Here is a 12,219-nt window from a genome sequence, read left to right as displayed (position 1 = left end):
TTTTTTACACGGATCCGAGCGACTTGGATCTTCCCGCCTTGCTCGGTTAACCCGAGCGCGCCCGAACGTCATCATGACGCTGTCGGATTCTCGCGAGGCTCGGATTCTATCGCGAGACTCGGATTCTATATAAGGAGCCGCGCGTCGCCGCCATTTTCACACGTGCATTGAGATTGATAGGGAGAGGACGTGGCTGGCGTCCTCTCCATTTAGATTATAAGAGAGAGAGATTTACTGGAGCTTAGGACTAGGAGGAGTACTGTAGAAGTGTAGAGAGTGCAGAGAGTTTACTAGTGAGTGACCACCAGACAGTGCAGTTTATTTAATATATCCGTTCTCTGCCTGAAAAAAGCGATACACACAGTGACTCAGTCACATACCATATCTGTGTGCACTGCTCAGGCTCGGCCCAGTGTGCTGCATCATCTATATATATTATATATCTGTCTGACTGCTCAGCTCACACAGCTTATAATTGTGGGGGAGACTGGGGAGCACTGCAGTGCCAGTTATAGGTTATAGCAGGAGCCAGGAGTACTTAATATTATATAGTGAGTGACCACCAGACAGTGCAGTTTATTTAATATATCCGTTCTCTGCCTGAAAAAAGCGATACACACAGTGACTCAGTCACATACCATATCTGTGTGCACTGCTCAGGCTCAGCCCAGTGTGCTGCATCATCTATATATATTATATATCTGTCTGACTGCTCAGCTCACACAGCTTATAATTGTGGGGGAGACTGGGGAGCACTGCAGTGCCAGTTATAGGTTATAGCAGGAGCCAGGAGTACATAATATTATATAGTGAGTGACCACCAGACAGTGCAGTTTATTTAATATATCCGTTCTCTGCCTGAAAAAAGCGATACACACAGTGACTCAGTCACATACCATATCTGTGTGCACTGCTCAGGCTCAGCCCAGTGTGCTGCATCATCTATATATATTATATATCTGTCTGACTGCTCAGCTCACACAGCTTATAATTGTGGGGGAGACTGGGGAGCACTGCAGTGCCAGTTATAGGTTATAGCAGGAGCCAGGAGTACATAATATTATATTAAAATTAAACAGTGCACACTTTTGCTGCAGGAGTGCCACTGCCAGTGTGACTGACCAGTGACCTGACCACACTGACCACCAGTATAGTTAGTAGTATACTTATATTGTGATTGCCTGAAAAAGTTAAACACTCGTCGTGTGACTTCACTTGTGTGTTGTTGTTTTTTTTATTCTATAAAAATAAAACTCATTCTGCTGACAGACAGTGTCCAGCAGGTCCGTCATTATATAATATATAATATATACCTGTCCGGCTGCAGTAGTGATATATATATATTTTTTATATCATTTATCATCCAGTCGCAGCAGACACAGTACGGTAGTTCACGGCTGTGGCTACCTCTGTGTCTGCACTCGGCAGGCAGTCCGTCCATAATTGTATACCACCTAACCGTGGTTTTTTTTTCTTCTTTATACATACATACTACTACGACATCTCTTTATCAACCAGTCTATATTAGCAGCAGACACAGTACAGTACGGTAGTTCACGGCTGTGGCTACCTCTGTGTCTGCACTCGGCAGGCAGTCCGTCCATAATTGTATACCACCTAACCGTGGTTTTTTTTTCTTTCTTCTTTATACATACATAGTTACATAGACATCTCTTTATCAACCAGTCTATATTAGCAGCAGACACAGTACAGTACGGTAGTTCACGGCTGTGGCTACCTCTGTGTCTGCACTCGGCAGGCAGTCCGTCCATAATTGTATACCACCTAACCGTGGTTTTTTTTTCTTTCTTCTTTATACATACATAGTTACATAGACATCTCTTTATCAACCAGTCTATATTAGCAGCAGACACAGTACAGTACGGTAGTTCACGGCTGTGGCTACCTCTGTGTCTGCACTCGGCAGGCAGTCCGTCCATAATTGTATACCACCTAACCGTGGTTTTTTTTTCTTTCTTCTTTATACATACATAGTTACATAGACATCTCTTTATCAACCAGTCTATATTAGCAGCAGACACAGTACAGTACGGTAGTTCACGGCTGTGGCTACCTCTGTGTCTGCACTCGGCAGGCAGTCCGTCCATAATTGTATACCACCTAACCGTGGTTTTTTTTTCTTTCTTCTTTATACATACATACTACTACGACATCTCTTTATCAACCAGTCTATATTATTAGCAGCAGACACAGTACAGTACGGTAGTTCACGGCTGTGGCTACCTCTGTGTCTGCACTCGGCAGGCAGTCCGTCCATAATTGTATACCACCTAACAGTGGTTTTTTTTTCTTTCTTCTTTATACATACATAGTTACATAGACATCTCTTTATCAACCAGTCTATATTAGCAGCAGACACAGTACAGTACGGTAGTTCACGGCTGTGGCTACCTCTGTGTCTGCACTCGGCAGGCAGTCCATAATTGTATACTAGTATCCATCTCCATTGTTTACCTGAGGTGCCTTTTAGTTGTGCCTATTAAAATATGGAGAACAAAAATGTTGAGGTTCCAAAATTAGGGAAAGATCAAGATCCACTTCCACCTCGTGCTGAAGCTGCTGCCACTAGTCATGGCCGAGACGATGAAATGCCAGCAACGTCGTCTGCCAAGGCCGATGCCCAATGTCATAGTACAGAGCATGTCAAATCCAAAACACCAAATATCAGAAAAAAAAAGGACTCCAAAACCTAAAATAAAATTGTCGGAGGAGAAGCGTAAACTTGCCAATATGCCATTTACGACACGGAGTGGCAAGGAACGGCTGAGGCCCTGGCCTATGTTCATGGCTAGTGGTTCAGCTTCACATGAGGATGGAAGCACTCAGCCTCTCGCTAGAAAAATGAAAAGACTCAAGCTGGCAAAAGCAGCACAGCAAAGAACTGTGCATTCTTCGAAATCCCAAATCCACAAGGAGAGTCCAATTGTGTCGGTTGCGATGCCTGACCTTCCCAACACAGGACGTGAAGAGCATGCGCCTTCCACCATTTGCACGCCCCCTGCAAGTGCTGGAAGGAGCACCCGCAGTCCAGTTCCTGATAGTCAGATTGAAGATGTCAGTGTTGAAGTACACCAGGATGAGGAGGATATGGGTGTTGCTGGCGCTGGGGAGGAAATTGACCAGGAGGATTCTGATGGTGAGGTGGTTTGTTTAAGTCAGGCACCCGGGGAGACACCTGTTGTCCGTGGGAGGAATATGGCCGTTGACATGCCAGGTGAAAATACCAAAAAAATCAGCTCTTCGGTGTGGAGGTATTTCACCAGAAATGCGGACAACAGGTGTCAAGCCGTGTGTTCCCTTTGTCAAGCTGTAATAAGTAGGGGTAAGGACGTTAACCACCTCGGAACATCCTCCCTTATACGTCACCTGCAGCGCATTCATAATAAGTCAGTGACAAGTTCAAAAACTTTGGGTGACAGCGGAAGCAGTCCACTGACCAGTAAATCCCTTCCTCTTGTAACCAAGCTCACGCAAACCACCCCACCAACTCCCTCAGTGTCAATTTCCTCCTTCCCCAGGAATGCCAATAGTCCTGCAGGCCATGTCACTGGCAATTCTGACGAGTCCTCTCCTGCCTGGGATTCCTCCGATGCATCCTTGCGTGTAACGCCTACTGCTGCTGGCGCTGCTGTTGTTGCTGCTGGGAGTCGATGGTCATCCCAGAGGGGAAGTCGTAAGCCCACTTGTACTACTTCCAGTAAGCAATTGACTGTTCAACAGTCCTTTGCGAGGAAGATGAAATATCACAGCAGTCATCCTGCTGCAAAGCGGATAACTGAGGCCTTGACAACTATGTTGGTGTTAGACGTGCGTACGGTATCCGCCGTTAGTTCACAGGGAACTAGACAATTTATTGAGGCAGTGTGCCCCCGTTACCAAATACCATCTAGGTTCCACTTCTCTAGGCAGGCGATACCGAGAATGTACACGGACGTCAGAAAAAGACTCACCAGTGTCCTAAAAAATGCAGTTGTACCCAATGTCCACTTAACCACGGACATGTGGACAAGTGGAGCAGGGCAGGGTCAGGACTATATGACTGTGACAGCCCACTGGGTAGATGTATGGACTCCCGCCGCAAGAACAGCAGCGGCGGCACCAGTAGCAGCATCTCGCAAACGCCAACTCTTTCCTAGGCAGGCTACGCTTTGTATCACCGCTTTCCAGAATACGCACACAGCTGAAAACCTCTTACGGCAACTGAGGAAGATCATCGCGGAATGGCTTACCCCAATTGGACTCTCCTGTGGATTTGTGGCATCGGACAACGCCAGCAATATTGTGTGTGCATTAAATATGGGCAAATTCCAGCACGTCCCATGTTTTGCACATACCTTGAATTTGGTGGTGCAGAATTTTTTAAAAAAACGACAGGGGCGTGCAAGAGATGCTGTCGGTGGCCAGAAGAATTGCGGGACACTTTCGGCGTACAGGCACCACGTACAGAAGACTGGAGCACCACCAAAAACTACTGAACCTGCCCTGCCATCATCTGAAGCAAGAAGTGGTAACGAGGTGGAATTCAACCCTCTATATGCTTCAGAGGTTGGAGGAGCAGCAAAAGGCCATTCAAGCCTATACAATTGAGCACGATATAGTAGGTGGAATGCACCTGTCTCAAGCGCAGTGGAGAATGATTTCAACGTTGTGCAAGGTTCTGATGCCCTTTGAACTTGCCACACGTGAAGTCAGTTCAGACACTGCCAGCCTGAGTCAGGTCATTCCCCTCATCAGGCTTTTGCAGAAGAAGCTGGAGACATTGAAGGAGGAGCTAACACGGAGCGATTCCGCTAGGCATGTGGGACTTGTGGATGGAGCCCTTAATTCGCTTAACAAGGATTCACGGGTGGTCAATCTGTTGAAATCAGAGCACTACATTTTGGCCACCGTGCTCGATCCTAGATTTAAAGCCTACCTTGGATCTCTCTTTCCGGCAGACACAAGTCTGCTGGGGTTGAAAGACCTGCTGGTGACAAAATTGTCAAGTCAAGCGGAACGCGACCTGTCAACATCTCCTCCTTCACATTCTCCCGCAACTGGGGGTGCGAGGAAAAGGCTCAGAATTCCGAGCCCACCCGCTGGCGGTGATGCAGGGCAGTCTGGAGCGACTGCTGATGCTGACATCTGGTCCGGACTGAAGGACCTGACAATGATTACGGACATGTCGTCTACTGTCACTGCATATGATTCTCTCAACATTGATAGAATGGTGGAGGATTATATGAGTGACCGCATCCAAGTAGGCACGTCACACAGTCCGTACTTATACTGGCAGGAAAAAGAGGCAATTTGGAGGCCCTTGCACAAACTGGCTTTATTCTACCTAAGTTGCCCTCCCACAAGTGTGTACTCCGAAAGAGTGTTTAGTGCCGCCGCTCACCTTGTCAGCAATCGGCGTACGAGGTTACATCCAGAAAATGTGGAGAAGATGATGTTCATTAAAATGAATTATAATCAATTCCTCCGCGGAGACATTGACCAGCAGCAATTGCCTCCACAAAGTACACAGGGAGCTGAGATGGTGGATTCCAGTGGGGACGAATTGATAATCTGTGAGGAGGGGGATGTACACGGTGATATATCGGAGGGTGATGATGAGGTGGACATCTTGCCTCTGTAGAGCCAGTTTGTGCAAGGAGAGATTAATTGCTTCTTTTTTGGGGGGGGTCCAAACCAACCCGTCATATCAGTCACAGTCGTGTGGCAGACCCTGTCACTGAAATGATGGGTTGGTTAAAGTGTGCATGTCCTGTTTTGTTTATACAACATAAGGGTTGGTGGGAGGGCCCAAGGACAATTCCATCTTGCACCTCTTTTTTCTTTTCTTTTTCTTTGCATCATGTGCTGATTGGGGAGGGTTTTTTGGAAGGGACATCCTGCGTGACACTGCAGTGCCACTCCTAAATGGGCCCGGTGTTTGTGTCGGCCACTAGGGTCGCTAATCTTACTCACACAGTCAGCTACCTCATTGCGCCTCTTTTTTTCTTTGCGTCATGTGCTGTTTGGGGAGGGTTTTTTGGAAGGGACATCCTGCGTGACACTGCAGTGCCACTCCTAGATGGGCCCGGTGTTTGTGTCGGCCACTAGGGTCGCTAATCTTACTCACACAGCTACCTCATTGCGCCTCTTTTTTTCTTTGCGTCATGTGCTGTTTGGGGAGGGTTTTTTGGAAGGGACATCCTGCGTGACACTGCAGTGCCACTCCTAGATGGGCCCGGTGTTTGTGTCGGCCACTAGGGTCGCTAATCTTACTCACACAGCTACCTCATTGCGCCTCTTTTTTTCTTTGCGTCATGTGCTGTTTGGGGAGGGTTTTTTGGAAGGGCCATCCTGCGTGACACTGCAGTGCCACTCCTAGATGGGCCCGGTGTTTGTGTCGGCCACTAGGGTCGCTAATCTTACTCACACAGCTACCTCATTGCGCCTCTTTTTTTCTTTGCGTCATGTGCTGTTTGGGGAGGGTTTTTTGGAAGGGACATCCTGCGTGACACTGCAGTGCCACTCCTAGATGGGCCCGGTGTTTGTGTCGGCCACTAGGGTCGCTTATCTTACTCACACAGCGACCTCGGTGCAAATTTTAGGACTAAAAATAATATTGTGAGGTGTGAGGTATTCAGAATAGACTGAAAATGAGTGTAAATTATGGTTTTTGAGGTTAATAATACTTTGGGATCAAAATGACCCCCAAATTCTATGATTTAAGCTGTTTTTTAGTGTTTTTTGAAAAAAACACCCGAATCCAAAACACACCCGAATCCGACAAAAAAAATTCGGTGAGGTTTTGCCAAAACGCGTTCGAACCCAAAACACGGCCGCGGAACCGTACCCAAAACCAAAACACAAAACCCGAAAAATTTCAGGCGCTCATCTCTAACAATCATGTTTGTGTTTTTTCTTTCTTTCTTCCATCCTTTGTAATATCATATTAAATATTAAGGTAGCAGTTTATAATCAATGACTAATGACATAAGAAAAGGAAAAAAAACAGTATACAAAGATGCTCCAGGTGAGGCTTGAACACACAACCTCGGCATTGCTCAACAGATACTGTCTTATAAGTACCGCATGCTGACCAATTGCGCCACTGGAGCTCTTTGCAGCATTGATTGGTTATGCTAGATGTGGATTTTATTCAATACAATCAGTACAGTCATAAGAATTGAAAAAGAAAATCATTTTTGGTGATGAATGATGAGCAACAAAGGAACATGCATGCCAGATGGCACTTGAATAAGCTGTCCACGGTGATAGAAAAGGTTTAAAAAACAACAACAACAATGCTATCATAATTAATGTCATATTTTAGCTTCTGTGGTCATTTTTTACAAGCTAAATACTGCAAGACTGTTTTACAGTTGAAGCAAGGATAAAATATCAACTCTAGTGATGAGACACTTGCTGTAATGACTTCCAACTCAGATGGGACTTAAACCCACAACCACTGGCTTAGGAGTACAGTGCCTTATACATTGTGCCAGTGGTGCTCACTGATGTCCTTATTTAAGACTGTTAGGATTTTAATAGTCAATTATTTATTTTTGAAAAAAAGTAAAGCTGTTTACTGTGTTCTTTGCATTACCAAGTCCAGCAAGAAATGTGCTGGTACTATCCAGAGCTGTCAGTATGGATTATCATGCTATATTGCAGAAAATCAATTTGATGCAACTGCTTTACCAACAGTATGTTAATCTTTTCCATTGCTGTTTTGTTGGCTGACTGAAGGAAGATATGCAGTGCATTTGAACCAAAGCAGATGTGTGCTGACAACTTAAATGCACAATCATGTTTGTGTGTTTTCTTTCTTTCTTCCATCCTTTGTAATATCATATTAAATATTAAGGTAGCAGTTTATAATCAATGACTAATGACATAAAAAAAGGAAAAAAAAAACATTATACAAAGCTGCTCCAGGTGAGGCTTGAATTCACAACCTCGGCATTGCTCAACAGATACTGTATTATAAGTACCGCGCGCTGACCAATTGCGCCACTGGAGCACTTTGCAGCATAAATAGGTTATGCTAGATGTGGATTTTATTCAATACAATCTGTACAGTCATAAGAATTGAAAAAGAAAATCATTTTTGGTGATGAATGATGAGCAACAAAGGAACATGCATGCCAGATGGCACTTGAATAAGCTGTCCACTGTGATAGAAAAGGTTTAAAAAACAACAACAACAATGTTATCATAATTAATGTCATATTTTAGCTTCTGTGGTCATTTTTTACAAGCTAAACACTGCAGGACTGTTTTACAGTTGAAGCAAGGATAAAATATAAACTCTAGTGATGAGACACTTGCTGTAATGACTTCCAACTCAGACGGGACTTAAACCCACAACCACTGGCTTAGGAGAACAGTGCCTTATTCATTATGCCAGTGGTGCTTACTGATGTCCTTATTTAAGACTGATAGGGTTTTAATAGTCAATTATTTATTTTTGAAAAAAAGTAAAGCTGTTTACTGTGTTCTTTGCATTACCAAGTCCAGCAAGAAATGTGCTGGTACTATCCAGAGCTGTCAGTATGGATTATCATGCTATATTGCAGAAAATCAATTTGATGCAACTGCTTTACCAACAGTATGTTAATCTTTTCCATTGCTGTTTTGTTGGCTGACTGAAGGAAGATATGCAGTGCATTTGAACCAAAGCAGATGTGTGCTGACAACTTAAATGCACAATCATGTTTGTGTGTTTTCTTTCTTTCTTCCATCCTTTGTAATATCATATTAAATATTAAGGTAGCAGTTTATAATCAATGACTAATGACATAAAAAAAGGAAAAAAAAACATTATACAAAGCTGCTCCAGGTGAGGCTTGAACTCACAACCTCGGCATTGCTCAACAGATACTGTATTATAAGTACCGCGCGCTGACCAATTGCGCCACTGGAGCACTTTGCAGCATTAATTGGTTATGCTAGATGTGGATTTTATTCAATACAATCAGTACAGTCATAAGAATTGAAAAAGAAAATCATTTTTGGTGATGAATGATGAGCAACAAAGGAACATGCATGCCAGATGGCACTTGAATAAGCTGTCCACTGTGATAGAAAAGGTTTAAAAAACAACAACAACAATGTTATCATAATTAATGTCATATTTTAGCTTCTGTGGTCATTTTTTACAAGCTGAACACTGCAGGACTGTTTTACAGTTGAAGCAAGGATAAAATATAAACTCTAGTGATGAGACACTTGCTGTAATGACTTCCAACTCAGACGGGACTTAAACCCACAACCACTGGCTTAGGAGAACAGTGCCTTATTCATTATGCCAGTGGTGCTTACTGATGTCCTTATTTAAGACTGATAGGGTTTTAATAGTCAATTATTTATTTTTGAAAAAAAATTGAAGCTGTTTACTGTGTTCTTTGCATTACCAAGTCCAGCAAGAAATGTGCTGGTACTATCCAGAGCTGTCAGTATGGATTATCATGCTATATTGCAGAAAATCAATTTGATGCAACTGCTTTACCAACAGTATGTTATTCTTTTCCATTGCTGTTTTGTTGGCTGACTGAAGGAAGATATGCAGTGCATTTGAATCAAGGCAGATGTGTGCTGACAACTTAAATGCACAATCATGTTTGTGTGTTTTCTTTCTTTCTTCCATCCTTTGTAATATCATATTAAATATTAAGGCTACAAGTTTATAATCAATGACTAATAACATAAGAAAAGGAAAAAAAAACAGTATACAAAGATGCTCCAGGTGAGGCTTGAACTCACAACCTTGGCATTGCTCAACAGATACTGTCTTATAAGTACCGCGTGCTGACCAACTGCGCCACTGGAGCACTTTGCAACATTGATTGGTTATGCTAGATGTGGATTTTATTCAATGCAATCAGTACAGTCATAAGAATTGAAAAAGAAAATCATTTTTGGTGATGAATGATGAGCAACAAAGGAACATGCATGCCAGATGGTACTTAAATAAGATGTCCACGGTGATAGAAAATGTTTAAAAAAAACAACAACAATGTTATCATAATAAATGTCATATTTTAGCTTCTGTGGTCATTTTTTGCAAGCTAAACACTGCAAGACTGTTTTACAGTCGAAGCAAGGATAAAATATCAATTCTAGTGATGAGACACTTGCTGTAATGACTTCCACCACATATGGAACTTGGACCCCCTGTCTTAGGAGGGCAGTGACTTATCCATTATGCCAGTGGTGCTTACTGATGTTCTTATTTAAGACTGTTAGGTTTTTAATAGTCAATTATTTATTTTTGAGGAAAAAGTGAAGCTGTTGACTGTGTTCTTTGCATTACCAAGTCCAGCAAGAAATGTGCTGGTACTATCCAGAGCTGTCAGTATGGATTATCATGCTATATTGCAGAAAATCAATTTGATGCAACTGCTTTACCAACAGTATGTTAATCTTTTCCATTGCTGTTTTGTTGGCTGACTGAAGGAAGATATGCAGTGCATTTGAACCAAAGCAGATGTGTGCTGACAACTTAAATGCACAATCATGTTTGTGTTTTTTCTTTCTTTCTTCCATCCTTTGTAATATCATATTAAATATTAAGGTAGCAGTTTATAATCAATGACTAATGACATAAGAAAAGGAAAAAAAAACAGTATACAAAGATGCTCCAGGTGAGGCTTGAACTCACAACCTCGGCATTGCTCAACAGATACTGTCTTATAAGTACCGCGCGCTGACCAATTGCGCCACTGGAGCACTTTGCAGCATTAATTGGTTATGCTAGATGTGGATTTTATTCAATACAATCAGTACAGTCATAAGAATTGAAAAAGAAAATCATTTTTGGTGATGAATGATGAGCAACAAAGGAACATGCATGCCAGATGGCACTTGAATAAGCTGTCCACAGTGATAGAAAAGGTTTAAAAAACAACAACAAAAACAACAATGTTATCATAATTAATGTCATATTTTAGCTTCTGTGGTCATTTTTTGCAAGCTAAACACTGCAAGACTGTTTTACAGTCGAAGCAAGGATAAAATATCAATTCTAGTGATGAGACACTTGCTGTAATGACTTCCACCCCATATGGAACTTGGACCCCCTGTCTTAGGAGGGCAGTGACTTATCCATTATGCCAGTGGTGCTTACTGATGTTCTTATTTAAGACTGTTAGGTTTTTAATAGTCAATTATTTATTTTTGAGGAAAAAGTGAAGCTGTTGACTGTGTTCTTTGCATTACCAAGTCCAGCAAGAAATGTGCTGGTACTATCCAGAGCTGTCAGTATGGATTATCATGCTATATTGCAGAAAATCAATTTGATGCAACTGCTTTACCAACAGTATGTTAATCTTTTCCATTGCTGTTTTGTTGGCTGACTGAAGGAAGATATGCAGTGCATTTGAACCAAAGCAGATGTGTGCTGACAACTTAAATGCACAATCATGTTTGTGTTTTTTCTTTCTTTCTTCCATCCTTTGTAATATCATATTAAATATTAAGGTAGCAGTTTATAATCAATGACTAATGACATAAGAAAAGGAAAAAAACAGTGTACAAAAATGCTCCAGGTGAGGCTTGAACTCACAACCTCCGCATTGCTCAACAGATACTGTCTTATAAGTACCGCGCGCTGACCAATTGCGCCACTGGAGCACTTTGCAGCATTTATTGGTTATGCTAGATGTTGATTTTATTCAATACAATCAGTACAGTCATAAGAATTGAAAAAGAAAATCATTTTTGGTGATGAATGATGAGCAACAAAGGAACATGCATGCCAGATGGCACTTGAATAAGCTGTCCACAGTGATAGAAAAGGTTTAAAAAACAACAACAAAAACAACAATGTTATCATAATTAATGTCATATTTTAGCTTCTGTGGTCATTTTTTACAAGCTAAACACTGCAAGACTGTTTTACAGTTGAAGCAAGGATAAAATATCAACTCTAGTGATGAGACACTTGCTGTAAATAACTTCCGACTCAGACGGGACTTAAACCCACTATCACTGGCTTAGGAGAACAGTGCCTTACCCATTATGCCAGTGGTGCTTACTGATGTCCTTATTTAAGACTGATAGGTTTTTAATAGTCAATTATTTATGTTTGAAAAAAATTGAAGCTGTTTACTTTGTTCTTTGCATTACCAAGTCCTGCAAGAAATGTGCTGGTACTATCCAGAGCTGTCAGTATGGATTATCATGCTATATTGCAGAAAATCAATTTGATGCAACTGCTTTACC

General features: G+C 42.2%; 4 non-coding genes across 4 annotated transcripts; all 4 read right to left on the bottom strand.

The window, feature by feature from the left end:
• Positions 1–7,924: 7,924 nt before the first annotated feature.
• TRNAI-UAU (transfer RNA isoleucine (anticodon UAU)) lies at positions 7,925–8,017 on the bottom strand. Its single transcript is given in 2 exon segments — positions 7,925–7,960; positions 7,980–8,017. It is a non-coding gene; the product is annotated as a tRNA-Ile (tRNA).
• Positions 8,018–8,828: 811 nt separating this feature from the next.
• On the bottom strand, positions 8,829–8,921 carry TRNAI-UAU (transfer RNA isoleucine (anticodon UAU)). Its single transcript is given in 2 exon segments — positions 8,829–8,864; positions 8,884–8,921. It is a non-coding gene; the product is annotated as a tRNA-Ile (tRNA).
• Positions 8,922–10,632: 1,711 nt separating this feature from the next.
• On the bottom strand, positions 10,633–10,725 carry TRNAI-UAU (transfer RNA isoleucine (anticodon UAU)). Its single transcript is given in 2 exon segments — positions 10,633–10,668; positions 10,688–10,725. It is a non-coding gene; the product is annotated as a tRNA-Ile (tRNA).
• An 810-nt stretch (positions 10,726–11,535) lies between these two features.
• TRNAI-UAU (transfer RNA isoleucine (anticodon UAU)) lies at positions 11,536–11,628 on the bottom strand. The gene is given in 2 exon segments: positions 11,536–11,571; positions 11,591–11,628. It is a non-coding gene; the product is annotated as a tRNA-Ile (tRNA).
• Between the last annotated feature and the right edge of the window lie 591 nt (positions 11,629–12,219).

This window comes from Pseudophryne corroboree, unplaced genomic scaffold (assembly GCF_028390025.1).
Source record: "Pseudophryne corroboree isolate aPseCor3 unplaced genomic scaffold, aPseCor3.hap2 scaffold_1126, whole genome shotgun sequence".
In the NCBI taxonomy this organism is placed as follows: domain Eukaryota; kingdom Metazoa; phylum Chordata; class Amphibia; order Anura; family Myobatrachidae; genus Pseudophryne; species Pseudophryne corroboree.
Note: the sequence above shows the minus strand (reverse complement) of the source record. Positions and strands in the feature narration are given on the sequence as shown.